This window comes from Staurois parvus, unplaced genomic scaffold (assembly GCF_062004578.1).
Source record: "Staurois parvus isolate SC_StPar_1 unplaced genomic scaffold, SC_StPar_1.0 ptg001116l, whole genome shotgun sequence".
In the NCBI taxonomy this organism is placed as follows: Eukaryota; Metazoa; Chordata; class Amphibia; order Anura; family Ranidae; genus Staurois; species Staurois parvus.
Window position 1 is genome coordinate 415942 of NW_028318912.1, and position 19071 is coordinate 435012.

Consider the following 19071-nt stretch of genomic DNA (forward strand, 5'->3'; position numbering starts at 1 on the left):
TTAAAATATTTTAATTGTTATTAAAGGATTGTTATTAAAAAATAAAAATATATAAAAAGGACCATATCTCACATAATTATAGACCAAAGAATAATGATCTCTAACCATGTATGCCAATATACAGCCAATACCTATTATTATATAAATATAATTGTCACAAAACGGAAATGTACATATACTTCTGCGTGTAAGGACGCATACGTATATATATAATCCTACAGATTAGATAATCATAAAAAAAATATATAAAAATTAAATAAAAATTAAATTAAAAGAAATATGATGATATTTCATTAATGAGAATATTTTAATGTTTTTTGAAATATTTATATATATAGAACAGAGAATACTGCTTTTAGTTGGTAACTACATCCTTCACCAGCACATAAAGGACAATTCCGAATAAACTCACACACACATATACTATCTGAAAGCATGAGTTTACATAATCAAAATTAAAAAATTAAAAAGATCTATACCCATAGCACCATCTCAAATTGCCTCAGAAATCAGAAATAAAACAGTTTACATCAAACTCGATATTCAAACCATTAGGGAAATAAGTATGCATACTATAAATCCACTTGGATTCTAATTGGCTCAAAGTACGCACCTTATGACTGCCTCGCCAATGTCTCTTGTATTTAGTAATACCCCAAAATTTTAATTCACTAGGGTCTTTGTTATGACACTTAGCAAAATGCTTAGAGACGCTATGCTTCGGGAACCCCTTCTTAATATTTTGTACGTGTTCCCGGAGCCTGACCCAAAGTGGTCGTTTAGTTCTCCCTATATATTGCATTCCGCAACTACACTGCAGCGCATACACAACTCCCTCTGTCCTACAAGTAATACATTCTTCAATTTTAAATTCTTTCTTGCTCGCAGATGAAGAAAAAGTCATCAATTTCTTATTCTTGCCTTTTGTAGCTTTGCACGCGTAACAGGTTCTACATGGAAAAAACCCATTTATATCCAGAAAGGTGACATTCTTTTTATTGGGTGGATCAAGAATGTTTTTAACGATTTTGTCTCTTAATGAAGGGGCTTTTCTATATCTGAAACAGGGGAAATCTGATATTATCTCTTTCAATGCCGGATCAGCTTTCAATAATGACCAATTTTTTCTAAAGATAGTTTCCACTTTCTTATAATGGACATTAAAGTCTAAACATATTACAAGCTGATCTTTCTGTTCATCATTTTTCTCACGATCTACCAGCAACACGTCTCTATTAGTGTTCCCAACTTCTTGGATCGTGTTACTAATAGAATCCTGCTGATAACCTTTGGCTTTAAACCTCTGACCTAAATTCTGTGCTTGACTCATAAAGTCCTCCTGCATCGTACAGTTTCTCCTGAGTCTGATCATTTGACCTTTAGGTATGTTTAATAACCACGGCGGGAAGTGGCAACTGTCTCGAGGAATGTATCCATTCCTATCAACACTCTTAAAGAATGTCTTAGTGATAATTTTGTTTTGTATGATGTTAATATCTAAATCTAGGAAGCTAATCCGCTCACGACTATGTTCCCATGTAAGAACAATATTTTTATCATTCCTATTTAAATTCTCACAGAAACATAATAAATCCTCTTCTCTTCCCTTCCATATTAGTATGATATCATCTATATATCTTTTAAACAGAATAAGTTCTTTCGGAGGACTCAAATAAACTGCCATCTCTTCCCAATGTGCCATGAACATGTTTGCCACACTGGGAGCAAAACGGGCTCCCATGGCTACACCCTTAATTTGATTATAAAACATGTTCATATGCCAAAAGTAATTATGTTTTAAACAAAATTCTAAACAGTCCAAGATATATTTTCTCTGCCCTCTTTTCAGATTTCCATATTTTCTTAAACCCCATTCCGTAGCTTCAATCCCTTCTGTATGACCAATGATCGTGTATAACGATGAGACGTCAGCTGTTGCCAAGATCACATCATTACCATCTACATTCTCCAACAATTGGATTAGGTGCTTGGTATCTCTCAGATACGACCTAGTCAATCTCACCAGTGGTTGGAGAAACATATCCACGTATTGCCCTAATCGTGCCATTAGAGATCCAATCCCATTAACTATAGGACGTCCCGGAGGGCAAATACTATTTTTATGGATTTTCGGGATAGTATAGATAATGGGAATTCTACACATTTCAGGAACAAGATATCTGGCTTCTTTTTTACTCAGATACTCCTTCTCACATCCTCTTTTAATCAACCTTTCTAGATCTTTCTTGTATTTAATCGTGGGGTCCTTCTTAATTACTTCGTAGGTATTATTATCACTTAATTGGGTACCCAGTTCTTCCAAATAATAATTTTTTGACATGACCACAATACCCCCTCCCTTATCGGCCGGCCTGACCACTATGTCATTTCTTTGTGTTAACATCTTCATTCCTTTTTGCATGTCTATATTAGGCCGAAACCTAGGGAGTTTGAGGGATTCCAAATCTTGGCTTACCATTTTTTTAAAAGATTCTACTTGACAATTATTGCTAATCTGAGGGTTAAATAAGGATCTATTCCTTAATCGAGTATGTTGAATATCACTAACTGGTGCATTTTTAGTCACATTCTTAGTATTAGACAGACCCATAAAGTACTTTTTGATGTTAATCTTTCTGATCAATTTCTGTAAGTCTATGAAAATATCAAATTTGTTGGCTGTGTAAATGTGCCTGCTGCAGAATCGTTATATCTTTGTTATGTTCCTCTGGTGCATCATTATACACTCCTCGTTTTTCTGTATAAATGTGCCCATTGTAGATGTAAGTCTGGCATCCTTGCATAATAGTCCCCAGTGGTCTTCAGTTTAATGGCTGCAGGAAGTATTGTTGCGATTAGGCTGAATGGAATGTTGATGTGGGTGGTTCCTTCTATCCTGGCCGGGTATATAAAGAGCTATCGTCACTGTGATTGACAGCCCTGATGAAGTCACGTGACATTGTGACGTAACGCGTCGGCGTAGCGCGGTGACGTATTTCCGGCGTGGCGGCCATCTTGGTACACCTGTGGACTCAGCTGTACACCCAACTTACATACACATATCCTCATTTGAGAGCATGAGGGTTTAATGTGGACTGGCTGCTACGTGAGTGCTTTTTTATTATACATGTGATGTTCCTATGGTATAATAAACTTACTACACTATGGGAGGATCCATTTGTTTTATTCTGGGAAAGTGATATTTCATCTACACTTGGAGAAGAGCTGAGTGGGAATATTGTATCCTGAGAAGTGGTTTTGGAGTGCTGTGGTGCCTGGAGGATCTGTGAGAGAGATCCATACTGCTCTGTGACCCGCAAGGGTCGAAGTGATGAGGTGAGAGGCTAATCCAGAAGGTGGTTGGATTCACAAGTTATCTACACCCAGATACCTGCACGTTTTGTTTCACCTGTGGTCACCTTACAGCATATTGGAAACACAGTTTACCAAAACCAAAATTTCTTCACCTTTAATATTCCATTATTGGACTTTTTTCACCTTAATATTCCATTATTGGATTTTGAGTTTTGTGTGTATTATTTAGATTGACCTCACTTCACATTTTGCACGTGTAATATATGTATGTGCATTTTTATGCACATGCGTATTGATTTTAGTTTGTGTTTTGCCATTATTTTTGTGTTATCACTAAGCACAATTTTTTATTATATTTATTATTATTGCTATTGTTTTATTTAAGTTATTTAATTCCACATTCACTTTAATTAGTTTGAATATAGCGCAGCATTTATATGGTTTTTTATTGTCACTATATTGATTTATGTCATTGGATTCCACATTCACTTTTATTTTTGAATGTAGCGCAGCATTTATATGGTTTATATTCACTTGATCACTGGTATATGATTTAATGCTAGCAGCTGTTTGGGGTTCATTTATTTTATTTGTTAATTGTTTAAACACATTATTTGGAGCGCAGGAGGGTCACACCACTATTGCTATTATCATTACCTTTTTTCTCCCGCTAGCTCACAATGGAAGTGTTTAATTTCTTAGAAAATAGGTCTATCAATATAGAGGATATTTTCAGTAAAACTCCGCATGAGCCCACAGGTGATTTAAATACACTATACAGAAGATTGGGTCATGTAATGGAGAAAAAGGTCAGACTATGGTGGGACATGGTCACCCATGAAAAATATCTTAAAGAGAGATTAGTCCCAAGAAGATTAAGATGGGATGTGCCCATTAGTGATGGTTTGATAGACCAGGAATCAAAAAATGAATGGTTTGACTTTTTTCAAGAAAAGGGTTTGGAATTAATGAGATTTTTATTAAAACGCAAACAGAGAAAATTAAGAATTTTAGAGACACAAATTTTAGAGATTAAAGAAAAGATGGAACCACATAAGGAATCTCCAGCAATGGTCAATCTTGCTAAAAGATTAAATAAAGATTTGGAGAAAGTTGATGTAGAAGTGAAAAATAAAAAGATGAAAAAATATCAAAGGGATATGAATGATTTCAGTAAAGATCAAGTCTTCAAATGGCAATCTTCAGGTGTAGAATCAGAATGTAGTTCAGCTGACACTACTCCCGTTAAAGAAGTACGTGTAGAACCTATGAAGGGACATACGAATGATCATCCTAAAGAAGCTAGAAGTCAGGATAAAGGGAATTCTCAAAAGAATTATCCCAAAGGAGATAAGGGACACCAGACACCATATAATGGATGGAGACCTATGAATGGTGGTTCGTTTTATAATAAACCACAGGGGAAAAATAATGGACATGGTAAATCCTATCGTCCACCTTATAGACCTTATTATCCCAAACCCAATCATTATTATCAACAGCCTTATGGCCCTCCTTATTTCCCTAGACAGGATGATAGACCCTTTTACCCTAGAAGTCCTAGACAGGATAATAGGCCCTACTATCCCAGGAGTCCTAGACAGGATCAATTGGGATGGCAGGGACCACGATATGAAGGGAGGAGTCCCATCCCGGTTTATAATAGATATGAACCATTGGACTATGATTACCAACAGAGGAATTTTTTAGGGAAGGAGGGTGGGGAGAGAAGTCCCCGGAAAGAAGTATGTGCCAATTCAAGTCCCGGAAGACAAGAGGGTGTAGAGCAGGACGGAAGGTCCAAGCGAAAAAGAGAGTAGTAGGAGAGGGTATTTTTAATATTAGTGGTACTACACTCACCAAGGAAGAAATTCTCGTATTGGATAAGGGATTGAAGTTTGCCCCTCCAAAACCAGCCAACAAATTTGATATTTTCATAGACTTACAGAAATTGATCAGAAAGATTAACATCAAAAAGTACTTTATGGGTCTGTCTAATACTAAGAATGTGACTAAAAATGCACCAGTTAGTGATATTCAACATACTCGATTAAGGAATAGATCCTTATTTAACCCTCAGATTAGCAATAATTGTCAAGTAGAATCTTTTAAAAAAATGGTAAGCCAAGATTTGGAATCCCTCAAACTCCCTAGGTTTCGGCCTAATATAGACATGCAAAAAGGAATGAAGATGTTAACACAAAGAAATGACATAGTGGTCAGGCCGGCCGATAAGGGAGGGGGTATTGTGGTCATGTCAAAAAATTATTATTTGGAAGAACTGGGTACCCAATTAAGTGATAATAATACCTACGAAGTAATTAAGAAGGACCCCACGATTAAATACAAGAAAGATCTAGAAAGGTTGATTAAAAGAGGATGTGAGAAGGAGTATCTGAGTAAAAAAGAAGCCAGATATCTTGTTCCTGAAATGTGTAGAATTCCCATTATCTATACTATCCCGAAAATCCATAAAAATAGTATTTGCCCTCCGGGACGTCCTATAGTTAATGGGATTGGATCTCTAATGGCACGATTAGGGCAATACGTGGATATGTTTCTCCAACCACTGGTGAGATTGACTAGGTCGTATCTGAGAGATACCAAGCACCTAATCCAATTGTTGGAGAATGTAGATGGTAATGATGTGATCTTGGCAACAGCTGACGTCTCATCGTTATACACGATCATTGGTCATACAGAAGGGATTGAAGCTACGGAATGGGGTTTAAGAAAATATGGAAATCTGAAAAGAGGGCAGAGAAAATATATCTTGGACTGTTTAGAATTTTGTTTAAAACATAATTACTTTTGGCATATGAACATGTTTTATAATCAAATTAAGGGTGTAGCCATGGGAGCCCGTTTTGCTCCCAGTGTGGCAAACATGTTCATGGCACATTGGGAAGAGATGGCAGTTTATTTGAGTCCTCCGAAAGAACTTATTCTGTTTAAAAGATATATAGATGATATCATACTAATATGGAAGGGAAGAGAAGAGGATTTATTATGTTTCTGTGAGAATTTAAATAGGAATGATAAAAATATTGTTCTTACATGGGAACATAGTCGTGAGCGGATTAGCTTCCTAGATTTAGATATTAACATCATACAAAACAAAATTATCACTAAGACATTCTTTAAGAGTGTTGATAGGAATGGATACATTCCTCGAGACAGTTGCCACTTCCCGCCGTGGTTATTAAACATACCTAAAGGTCAAATGATCAGACTCAGGAGAAACTGTACGATGCAGGAGGACTTTATGAGTCAAGCACAGAATTTAGGTCAGAGGTTTAAAGCCAAAGGTTATCAGCAGGATTCTATTAGTAACACGATCCAAGAAGTTGGGAACACTAATAGAGACGTGTTGCTGGTAGATCGTGAGAAAAATGATGAACAGAAAGATCAGCTTGTAATATGTTTAGACTTTAATGTCCATTATAAGAAAGTGGAAACTATCTTTAGAAAAAATTGGTCATTATTGAAAGCTGATCCGGCATTGAAAGAGATAATATCAGATTTCCCCTGTTTCAGATATAGAAAAGCCCCTTCATTAAGAGACAAAATCGTTAAAAACGTTCTTGATCCACCCAATAAAAAGAATGTCACCTTTCTGGATATAAATGGGTTTTTTCCATGTAGAACCTGTTACGCGTGCAAAGCTACAAAAGGCAAGAATAAGAAATTGATGACTTTTTCTTCATCTGCGAGCAAGAAAGAATTTAAAATTGAAGAATGTATTACTTGTAGGACAGAGGGAGTTGTGTACGCGCTGCAGTGTAGTTGCGGAATGCAATATATAGGGAGAACTAAACGACCACTTTGGGTCAGGCTCCGGGAACACGTACAAAATATTAAGAAGGGGTTCCCGAAGCATAGCGTCTCTAAGCATTTTGCTAAGTGTCATAACAAAGACCCTAGTGAATTAAAATTTTGGGGTATTACTAAATACAAGAGACATTGGCGAGGCAGTCATAAGGTGCGTACTTTGAGCCAATTAGAATCCAAGTGGATTTATAGTATGCATACTTATTTCCCTAATGGTTTGAATATCGAGTTTGATGTAAACTGTTTTATTTCTGATTTCTGAGGCAATTTGAGATGGTGCTATGGGTATAGATCTTTTTAATTTTTTAATTTTGATTATGTAAACTCATGCTTTCAGATAGTATATGTGTGTGTGAGTTTATTCGGAATTGTCCTTTATGTGCTGGTGAAGGATGTAGTTACCAACTAAAAGCAGTATTCTCTGTTCTATATATATAAATATTTCAAAAAACATTAAAATATTCTCATTAATGAAATATCATCATATTTCTTTTAATTTAATTTTTATTTAATTTTTATATATTTTTTTTATGATTATCTAATCTGTAGGATTATATATATACGTATGCGTCCTTACACGCAGAAGTATATGTACATTTCCGTTTTGTGACAATTATATTTATATAATAATAGGTATTGGCTGTATATTGGCATACATGGTTAGAGATCATTATTCTTTGGTCTATAATTATGTGAGATATGGTCCTTTTTATATATTTTTATTTTTTAATAACAATCCTTTAATAACAATTAAAATATTTTAAAAAGGGAATGGGTATTAGGTTGTTTTTGTTTAATATAACTTACATTGCAGGCTGGTACATTATTATATATTTTTTTCCTGTGTAAATGTGCCTGCTGCAGAATCGTTATATCTTTGTTATGTTCCTCTGGTGCATCATTATACACTCCTCGTTTTTCTGTATAAATGTGCCCATTGTAGATGTAAGTCTGGCATCCTTGCATAATAGTCCCCAGTGGTCTTCAGTTTAATGGCTGCAGGAAGTATTGTTGCGATTAGGCTGAATGGAATGTTGATGTGGGTGGTTCCTTCTATCCTGGCCGGGTATATAAAGAGCTATCGTCACTGTGATTGACAGCCCTGATGAAGTCACGTGACATTGTGACGTAACGCGTCGGCGTAGCGCGGTGACGTATTTCCGGCGTGGCGGCCATCTTGGTACACCTGTGGACTCAGCTGTACACCCAACTTACATACACATATCCTCATTTGAGAGCATGAGGGTTTAATGTGGACTGGCTGCTACGTGAGTGCTTTTTTATTATACATGTGATGTTCCTATGGTATAATAAACTTACTACACTATGGGAGGATCCATTTGTTTTATTCTGGGAAAGTGATATTTCATCTACACTTGGAGAAGAGCTGAGTGGGAATATTGTATCCTGAGAAGTGGTTTTGGAGTGCTGTGGTGCCTGGAGGATCTGTGAGAGAGATCCATACTGCTCTGTGACCCGCAAGGGTCGAAGTGATGAGGTGAGAGGCTAATCCAGAAGGTGGTTGGATTCACAAGTTATCTACACCCAGATACCTGCACGTTTTGTTTCACCTGTGGTCACCTTACAGCATATTGGAAACACAGTTTACCAAAACCAAAATTTCTTCACCTTTAATATTCCATTATTGGACTTTTTTCACCTTAATATTCCATTATTGGATTTTGAGTTTTGTGTGTATTATTTAGATTGACCTCACTTCACATTTTGCACGTGTAATATATGTATGTGCATTTTTATGCACATGCGTATTGATTTTAGTTTGTGTTTTGCCATTATTTTTGTGTTATCACTAAGCACAATTTTTTATTATATTTATTATTATTGCTATTGTTTTATTTAAGTTATTTAATTCCACATTCACTTTAATTAGTTTGAATATAGCGCAGCATTTATATGGTTTTTTATTGTCACTATATTGATTTATGTCATTGGATTCCACATTCACTTTTATTTTTGAATGTAGCGCAGCATTTATATGGTTTATATTCACTTGATCACTGGTATATGATTTAATGCTAGCAGCTGTTTGGGGTTCATTTATTTTATTTGTTAATTGTTTAAACACATTATTTGGAGCGCAGGAGGGTCACACCACTATTGCTAAATGCACATTAATATTTTCTGTCTGGTGAGTGTACATCCCTCCCAAGGGGTGGATTCCTTTCATGAATTTCTACACATCTGCACTTCATTAATAATTGCACGTTGGCACGTTGGCATTTGGAATAATTATCCTTCCTTAAAGGACATTATTAGGTTTTATTGTCTGTTGAATTATTGTTAGTCATCCTGGACACATACTGATGCACTTAGTTGCACTTTTGACACACATCTCTGCACCTTATTATTATATGGTATTTATGTTACATGCGTTTATAGCGCTGCACTTACACCTTTGAAGTTGATTTTGAGATCGGTGATATCCAGCCATTCTCAGAGCATTAATTAAACAGTTCTAATTGATATGCTTCATCATTTACCGAGTGCTCACCTACATACCATTTGGATATATGTGATGCACGGAGTAATTGATGTTATAAATAGATTGATATATATATATATCACAGCGCTACACTTGTAGAAATTTGATTCGTTTATTGGGACTGTTGCCTATGCCCTTTAGTGCCGGCAGCTATCTGGAATTACCACCCGTATTGATTGTTTTATGCGCTCGCTAGTACATTGATTTTATATATTTGTAAATGCTTTCCAAAAATGTAGACTTGTATTTTTAAAGACATACGGTATATTCGAAATGCATTCATTTTTAAAAATATTTTTCATATGGTTTGTAATAAAAACGCATTTCAACATACAGTGAATATGTTTTGAAATATATTGAATACGGCCAAAATTGTAGCATTTCAAATATATGTCAATACATTTGGGAACAATATTTTAAAAATATATTTTTCTTCAATGTGGGATATTAATCATGTACAGTATATACAGTAGCTCTGCCACATTCCACAGCGCTGTACAGAGAACACTGAGCCAGTCCCATCAGTCTCTGTACCAGAGGAGCTTGCATTCTAATGTCCCCTCCCCCGCAGTCACGTCAGTCTTTGTACCAGAGAAGCTTACACTCTAATGTCCCCTCCCCCGCAGTCACATCAGTCTCTGTACCAGAGGAGCTTACACTCTAATGTCCCCTCCCCCACAGTCACATCAGTCTCTGTACAGAGGAGCTTACACTCTAATGTCCCCTCCCCCACAGTCCCATCAGTCTTAGCACCAGAGGAGCTTACACTCTAATGTCCCCTCCCCCGCAGTCACGTCAGTCTCTGTACCAGAGGAGCTTACACTCTAATGTCCCCTCCCCCGCAGTCACATCAGTCTCTGTACCAGAGGAGCTTACACTCTAATGTCCCCTCCCCCACAGTCCCATCAGTCTCTGTACAGAGGAGCTTACACTCTAATGTCCCCTCCCCCACAGTCCCATCAGTCTTAGCACCAGAGGAGCTGACACTCTAATGTCCCCTCCCCCACAGTCACATCAGTCTCTGTACCAGAGGAGCTTACACTCTAATGTCCCCTCCCCCCACAGTCACATCAGTCTCTGTACCAGAGGAGCTTACACTCTAATGTCCCCTCCCCCCACAGTCACATCAGTCTCTGTACCAGAGGAGCTTACACTCTAATGTCCCCTCCCCCACAGTCCCATCAGTCTCTGTACAGAGGAGCTTACACTCTAATGTCCCCTCCCCCACAGTCCCATCAGTCTTAGCACCAGAGGAGCTTACACTCTAATGTCCCCTCCCCCACAGTCACATCAGTCTCTGTACCAGAGGAGCTTACACTCTAATGTCCCCCCACAGTCACATCAGTCTCTGTACCAGAGGAGCTTACACTCTAATGTCCCCTCCCCCACAGTCACATCAGTCTCTGTACCAGAGGAGCTTACACTCTAATGTCCCCTCCCCCACAGTCCCATCAGTCTCTGTACAGAGGAGCTTACACTCTAATGTCCCCTCCCCCACAGTCCCATCAGTCTTAGCACCAGAGGAGCTGACACTCTAATGTCCCCTCCCCCACAGTCACATCAGTCTCTGTACCAGAGGAGCTTACACTCTAATGTCCCCCCACAGTCACATCAGTCTCTGTACCAGAGGAGCTTACACTCTAATGTCCCCTCCCCCACAGTCACATCAGTCTCTGTACCAGAGGAGCTTACACTCTAATGTCCCCTCCCCCACAGTCCCATCAGTCTCTGTACAGAGGAGCTTACACTCTAATGTCCCCTCCCTCACAGTCCCATCAGTCTTAGCACCAGAGGAGCTGACACTCTAATGTCCCCTCCCCCACAGTCACATCAGTCTCTGTACCAGAGGAGCTTACACTCTAATGTCCCCCCACAGTCACATCAGTCTCTGTACCAGAGGAGCTTACACTCTAATGTCCCCTCCCCCACAGTCACATCAGTCTCTGTACCAGAGGAGCTTACACTCTAATGTCCCCTCCCCCACAGTCCCATCAGTCTCTGTACAGAGGAGCTTACACTCTAATGTCCCCTCCCTCACAGTCCCATCAGTCTTAGCACCAGAGGAGCTGACACTCTAATGTCCCCTCCCCCACAGTCACATCAGTCTCTGTACCAGAGGAGCTTACACTCTGCACATGTGCCATGTTCCATAGACCCCCCGTGTACTCTGTAATTACTGTGCCACAAGGGAGAGCGTCTTACAGACACACATTACTATGATTTTCATGAACTCTGCATTAGATACAATTTTCATGTCTGAGCCTACCTTAGGGAAGATCTTCATTAGTAACCGGAACTGCTGAAACAACAAACACATCGGTCAGGAGTATATAACATACAATGAAGGAAATGTGTATTTGCTCCCCGGCTGATGGTGAATGTTCGCCCCTCACACAGAAATGATCGGTCTAACAATGGAATGTTCGCCCCTCACACAGAAATGATCGGTCTAACAATGGAATGTTCGGTGTAACAATGAGAGACAGAATACAACAACAAATTCAGCAGAAATGCGTCTAACAAATGATGACTGATCTGCATGTTCATGAGGGAAAGAAGGATTTGATCCCCTTCACAAAACATGACTTAGTACTTGGTGGCCAATCCCTTGTTGGCAATCACAGAGGTGAGACGTTTCCTGGAGTTGGCCCCAAGGTTCGCACACATCTCAGGAAGGTCTTTGGCCCACTCTTCTTGGCAGATCCTCTCCAAGTCATTAAGGTTTGGTAGATGACGTTTGGCAACTCGAACTTTCAGCTCCTTTCACAGACTTTCAATCGGATGAAGGTCTGGAGACTGGCTAGGCCACTCCAGGACCTTAATGTGCTTCTTCTTGAGCCGCTCCTTTGTTGCCTTGGCCGTGTGTTTTGGGTCCTTGTCATGCTGGAACACCCATCCACCACCCATTTTCAGTGCCCTGGCTGAGGGAAGAAGGTTCTCACCCAAGATGTGATGGTACATTGCCCTGTCCATCGTCCCTTTGATGCGGTGCAGTTGTCCTGTCCCCTTAGCAGAAAAACACCCCAAAGCAGAATGTTTCCACCACCATGTTTCACAGTTGGGATGGTGTTCTTGGGGTCATAGGCAGCTTTCCTCCTCCTCCTCCTCCATACACGGCGAGTTGAGTTGATGCCAAAGAGCTGGATTTTGGTCTCATCTGACCACAACACTTCCACCAGTCCTCCTCTGCATCATTCAGATGTTCAGTGGCAGACTTCAGACGGGCCTGGACATGTGCTTTCTTGAGCAGAAGGACCTTGCGGGCACTGCAGGATTTCAGTCCTTGTCGGCGTAGTGTGTTACCAATTGTTTTCTTGGTGACTGTGGTCCCAGCTGCCTGGAGATCATTGACAAGATCCTCACGTGTAGTTCCGGGATGATTCCTCACTGTTCTCATGATCATTGACACTCCACGAGGTGAGATCTTGCATGGTGCACCAGACCTAGGGAGACTGACACTTGTTTTGTGTTTCCTCCATTTGTGAATGATTGCACCAACTGTTGTCACCTTCTCACCAAGCTGCTTGGCCATAGTTTGGTAGCCCAGTCCAGCCTTGTGTAGGTCTACCATCTTGTCCCTGACATCCTTGGACAGTTCTTTGGTCTTTGCCATGGTGGAGAGTTTGGAATCTGATGGTTTGATGGCTCCTGTGGACAGGTGTCTTTTATACAGGTAACACAATGAGATTAGCAGCACTCCCTTTAAGAGACTGCTTCTAATCTTAGCTTGTTACCTGTATGAGAGACACCTGGGAGCCAGAAATCCTGCTGAATGATAGGGGATCAAATCCTTCTTTCCCTCATGAACATGCAGATCCGTCATCATTTGTTAGACGCATTTCTGCTGAATTTGTTGTTGTATTCTGTCTCTCAGTGTTACACCGAACATTCCATTGTTAGACCGATCATTTCTGTGTGAGGGGCGAACATTCCATTGTTAGACCGATCATTTCTGTGTGAGGGGCGAACATTCCATTGTTAGACCGATCATTTCTGTGTGAGGGGCGAACATTCAGCATCAGCAGGGGAGCAAATACGCATTTCCTTCACTGTAGGGCACAGCATAAAGATCAAAGAGTTTGGTCAGGAGTATGTAACATACAGCACAGCGTAAAGAGGACCTCTTGCTTGAGCAAAAAGAACAGTCCCCAATTGCGTCATTTTTTTTAATGAGGCTAGCAAACAAGAAAAAGTAAAATTAAGTATTAAAAGCTACACAAGGTATTAAAAAAAAGGGAAAAATAAGATTCACAAATACAAGAAATTGCTTCTGATGGTTATAGAAGCTCCTCTCATCTATTGAGGACCTCTTTCATGCTATAAAATGGTCCTACATTAATCTCATTATTTTACAAGAAGAAAAAGCGAAATTATGTATTTAAAGCTACACAAGTTATTAAAAAAAGGGAAAAATAAAAAATTTACAAATACAAAGAAATTGCTTCTGATGGTTATAGAAGCTCCTCTCATCTATGGAGGACCTCGTGCTATAAAACGGTCCTCCATTAGTCACATTATTTTATGAGGCTAACAAAGACGAAAAAGCAAAATTAATTTAATTATTTTACAAGAAGAAAAAGTAAAATTATGTATTTAAAACTACACAAGTTATTAAAAAAGGGAAAACAAATACTGACAAATACCAAGAAATTGCTCCTGATGGTTATAGAAGCTCCTCTCATCTATTGAGGACCTCTTGCTATAAAACGGGCCTACATTAATCTCATTATTTTACAAGGCTAACAAAGAAGAAAAAGTAAAATTACGTATTTAAAGCTACACAAGTTATTAAAAAAAAGGAAAAATAAAAATTCACAGATACATAGAAATTGCTCCTGATGGTTATAGAAGCTCCTGGCGGTTATAGAAGCTCCTCTCATCTATTGAGGACCTCTTTCATGCTATAAAATGGTCCTCCATTAATCTCATTATTTTACAAGGCTAACAAAGAAGAAAAAGTAAATTTACGGATTTAAAGCTACACGAGTTATTAAAAAAAGGGAAAAATAAAAATTCACAAATACAAGAAATTGCTCCTGATGGTTATAGAAGCTCCTCTCATCCATTGAGGACCTCTTCTCATGCTATAAAATGGTCCTCCATTAATCTCATTATTTTACAAGAAGAAAAAGCAAAATTATGTATTTAAAGCTACACAAGTTATTAAAAAAAGGGAAAAATAAAAAAATTACAAATACAAAGAAATTGCTTCTGATGGTTATAGAAGCTCCTCTCATCTATGGAGGACTTCTTGCTATAAAACGGTCCTCCATTAGTCACATTATTTTATGAGGCTAACAAAGACGAAAAAGCAAAATTAATCTCATTATTTTACAAGAAGAAAAAGTAAAATTATGTATTTAAAACTACACAAGTTATTAAAAAAGGGAAAAAAAATACTGACAAATACCAAGAAATTGCTCCTGATGGTTATAGAAGCTCCTCTCATCTATTGAGGACCTCTTGCTATAAAACGGGCCTACATTAATCTCATTATTTTACAAGGCTAACAAAGAAGAAAAAGTAAAATGACGTATTTAAAGCTACACAAGTTATTAAAAAAAAAGGAAAAATAAAAATTCACAAATACAAAGAAATTGCTCCTGATGGTTATAGAAGCTCCTGGCGGTTATAGAAGCTCCTCCCATCTATTGAGGACCTCTTTCATGCTATAAAATGGTCCTACATTAATCTCATTATTTTACGAGGCTAACAAAGAAGAAAAAGTAAAATTACGTATTTAAAGCTACACAAGTTATTAAAAAAAAAGGAAAGATAAAAATTCACAAATACATAGAAATTTCTCCTGATGGTTATAGAAGCTCCTCTCATCCATTGAGGACCTCTTCTCGTGCTATAAAATGGTCCTCCATTAATCTCATTATTTTACAAGAAGAAAAAGCGAAATTATGTATTTAAAGCTACAGAAGTTATTTAAAAAAGGGAAAAATAAAAAATGTACAAATACAAAGAAATTGCTTCTGATGGCTATAGAAGCTCTTGATGGTTATAGAAGCTCCTTTCATCTATTGAGGACCTCTTTCATGCTATAAAACGGTCCTACATTAATCTCATTATTTTACAAGGCTAACAAAGAAGAAAAAGTAAAATTACGTATTTAAAGCTAAACAAGTTATTAAAAAAAGGGAAAAATAAAAAATCACAAATACAAAGAAATTGCTCCTGATGGTTATAGAAGCTCCTCTCATCTATTAAGGACCTCTTGCTATAAAATGGTCCTACATTAATCTCATTATTTTACAAGGCTAACAAAGAAGAAAAAGTAAAATTGCGTATTTAAAGCTAAACAAGTTATTAAAAAAAAAGGAAAAATAAAAATTCACAAATACAAAGAAATTGCTCCTGATGGTTATAGAAGCTCCTGATGGTTATAGAAGCTCCTCTCATCTATTGAGGACCTCTTTCATGCTATAAAATGTTCCTCCATTAATCTCATTATTTTACAAGGCTAACAAAGAAGAAAAAGTAAAATTGCGTATTTAAAGCTACACAAGTTATTAAAAAAAAAGGAAAAATAAAAATTCACAAATAAAAAGAAAATGCTCCTGGTGGTTATAGAAGCTCCTCTCATCTATTGAGGACCTCTTGCAATAAAATGGTCCTCTGTTAATCTCCTAATTTTACAAGAAGAAAAAGTAAAATTATGTATTTAAAGCTAAAGAAGTTATTAAAAAAAGGGAAAAATAAAAAATTTACAAATACAAAGAAATTGCTCCTGATGGTTATAGAAGCTCCTGATGGTTATAGAAGCTCCTCTCATCTATGGAGGACCTCGTGCTATAAAACTGTCCTCCATTAATCTCATTATTTGCTGAGGCTAACCAAAAAGAGGAGCTAAAATAAGATATTTAAAATACACAAACAAACCAATATATATATATAAAAAAAAAAAAAATCTACAAAATGACACAAATAAAAAGATCCCTATTAAGAAATTAAACCTAATTATTTAAAATACACAAAAAAGACACTTTTTTTACAAAATAAATAAAAAAAAAATATTTTTTTTTGGCGAGGTTGCTCAAGCCGTCCGTATTCACAAAGCGTCGAACGCCACGAAAAAAAGTTTAAACGCGGTCGACTTTTTAAAATTGTATTTGTGAGCGAGGAGGAGAAATGGAGCGTTGGAGCTTCCAAGCGCTTACCTTTGTGCGGCGCCGTCCTGCTCTCACCTGGCCGGACGTCGTCTCCCTCGGCACCTGGGCTGGATGTGTCCGTAGGGTAGACGTGTCACACGGGTGACACCAAAGCGCGGCTTGTCATCGGATGGGAACGGCCGGACGCAGAACTTCCAAACCCTCGCTGAGTGGATGATGTCTTTAAAATGAAGGTTATCATTCCGTCTTAATAGACACCCTCATTAAAGTAGTGACGATCCCAGTAAATGCCTGCAGTACGCAGGGTGTGGCCGGATCTGCTGTGCTAAATATGTCAGTTTGTTTCTGTGTAACGCAGATACGGGATGACTGTACGGAGATCACAGGAGAATGTTTCTAAAGATGGAATTAAAATTGCTGGGGGGGGGGTGTAGGGGGGGGGTGCTCCAGGTCCCGGGGTGATCCTCGTTCCTCCAGGTGGCCAGGAACAAAGATCCCGCCATGAAAAGACGAACAGTCTGAAATTCTCTTAAAGATAGACTTAGTAACATGAAACAAAAAAACAAAAAACAAAAAACGTTCGATCAAATTTTACTACTCTATATTCCCTCCAATACGGATGTCTTTCACTCATAAAAATAGGTTAAGCTGGAAAATATAGCACTATGGCCACTAGATGGAGCTGATGATGATAGGAAATCGAAATTTTCACCTCCAGGTTGAATGTTATTAGGCTATTTTCTCTCCGGGTCAGATGTTCTTCATTTGTGAGAATAGCACTAGTCAGGAAAATACCGCATTATGGCCACTAGATAGTGCTGATGATAAGAGGAAATGAAAAATTGTCACCTCCAGGGAATGGCAGGTTGAATGTTATTAGGTTGTTTTCTCTCCAGTTCAGATGTTCTTCAGTTGCGAGAATAGCACTAGTCAGAAAAATACCTCATTATGGCCACTAGATAGTGCTGGTGTTAAGAGGAAATAAAAAGAGGAAATACCTCATTATGGACACTAGATAGTGCTGGGGACAATAAGAAATTAAAAATTGGCACCACCAGCTAATGGTCAGTTGAATGTTATTAGGTTATTTTCTCTCCAGGTCAAATGTTCTTCATTTGCGAGAATAGCACTAATCAGGAAAATACCTCATTATGGACTAGATAGTGCTGAGGTCAAGAGGAAATAAAAAGATGAAAATACCGCATTATGGCCACTAGATAGTGCTGATGATAAGAGGAAATGAAAAATTGTCACCTCCAGGGAATGGCAGGTTGAATGTTATTAGGTTGTTTTCTCTCCAGGTTTGATGTTCTTCAGTTGCGAGAATAGCACTAGTCAGGAAAATACCACTTTATGGCCACTAGGTAGTGCTGGTTATAAGAGGAAATAAAAAGAGGAAATACCTCATTATGGACCTTAGATAGTGCTGAGGACAATAGGAAATAAAAAGAGGAAAGTACCTCATTATGGACACTAGATTGTGCTGAGGTCTGAGGACAATAGGAAATGAAAAATTGCCACCATCAGCTAGTGGCCAATCGAATGTTATTAGGCTAAATAGTGCTGATGATAAGAGGAAATTAAAATTGTCCAGCTAATGCAGGTTGAATGTTTTTAGTCTATTTTCTCTCCAGGTTGGATGTTCTTCAGTTGCGAGAATAGCACCAATCTGGAAAATACCACATTTTGGTCACCAGATAGTGCCGAGGGGAATAAAAAATAAAAAATGGTCACCTCCAGGGAATGGCAGGTTGAATGTTATTAGGCTATTTTTCTCTCCAGGTCGGATGTTCTTCAGTTACGAGAATAGCACTAATCAGGAAAATACCACATTATGGCCACCAGATAGTGCTGAGGATAAGAGGAAATAAAAAGAGGAAAATACCTCATTATGGACACTAGATAGTGCTGGGGACAATAAGAAATTAAAAATTGGCACCACCAGCTAGTGGCCGATTGAATGTTATTAGGTTATTTTCTCTCCAGGTTGAATGTTCTTCAGTTGCGAGAATAGCACCAATCTGGAAAATACCACATTATGGTCACCAGATAGTGCCGAGGGGAATAAAAATAAAAAATGGTCACCTCCAGGGAATGGCAGGTTGAATGTTATTAGGCTATTTTTCTCTCCAGTTCGGATGTTCTTCAGTTACGAGAATAGCACTAATCAGGAAAATACCTCATAATGGACTAGATAGTGCTGAGGTCAAGAGGAAATAAAAAGATGAAAATACCGCATTATGGCCACTAGATAGTGCTGGTGATAAGCGGAAATAAAAAGATGAAAATACCTCATTATGGACA

At 38.1% G+C, this 19071-nt stretch overlaps 1 protein-coding gene across 3 annotated transcripts in view; it reads right to left on the reverse strand.

The window, feature by feature from the left end:
- The window catches only part of LOC149440076 (N-acetyllactosaminide beta-1,3-N-acetylglucosaminyltransferase 3-like), a 63190-nt gene extending 46186 nt beyond the window's left edge, over positions 1-17004 (reverse strand). Inside the window, exons 1-2 of one of the 3 annotated variants that reach the window (XM_089658965.1) lie at positions 16816-17004; positions 11916-11945 (exon numbers count right to left, since the gene is read on the reverse strand). The gene's annotated coding sequence lies outside the window, so the exon portion shown is untranslated. Of the gene's footprint in view, positions 1-11915; positions 11949-16815 lie in introns of all 3 variants that reach the window. The other 2 variants (XM_089658966.1, XM_089658967.1) reach the window with 2 other exon arrangements.
- Positions 17005-19071: the final 2067 nt, after the last annotated feature.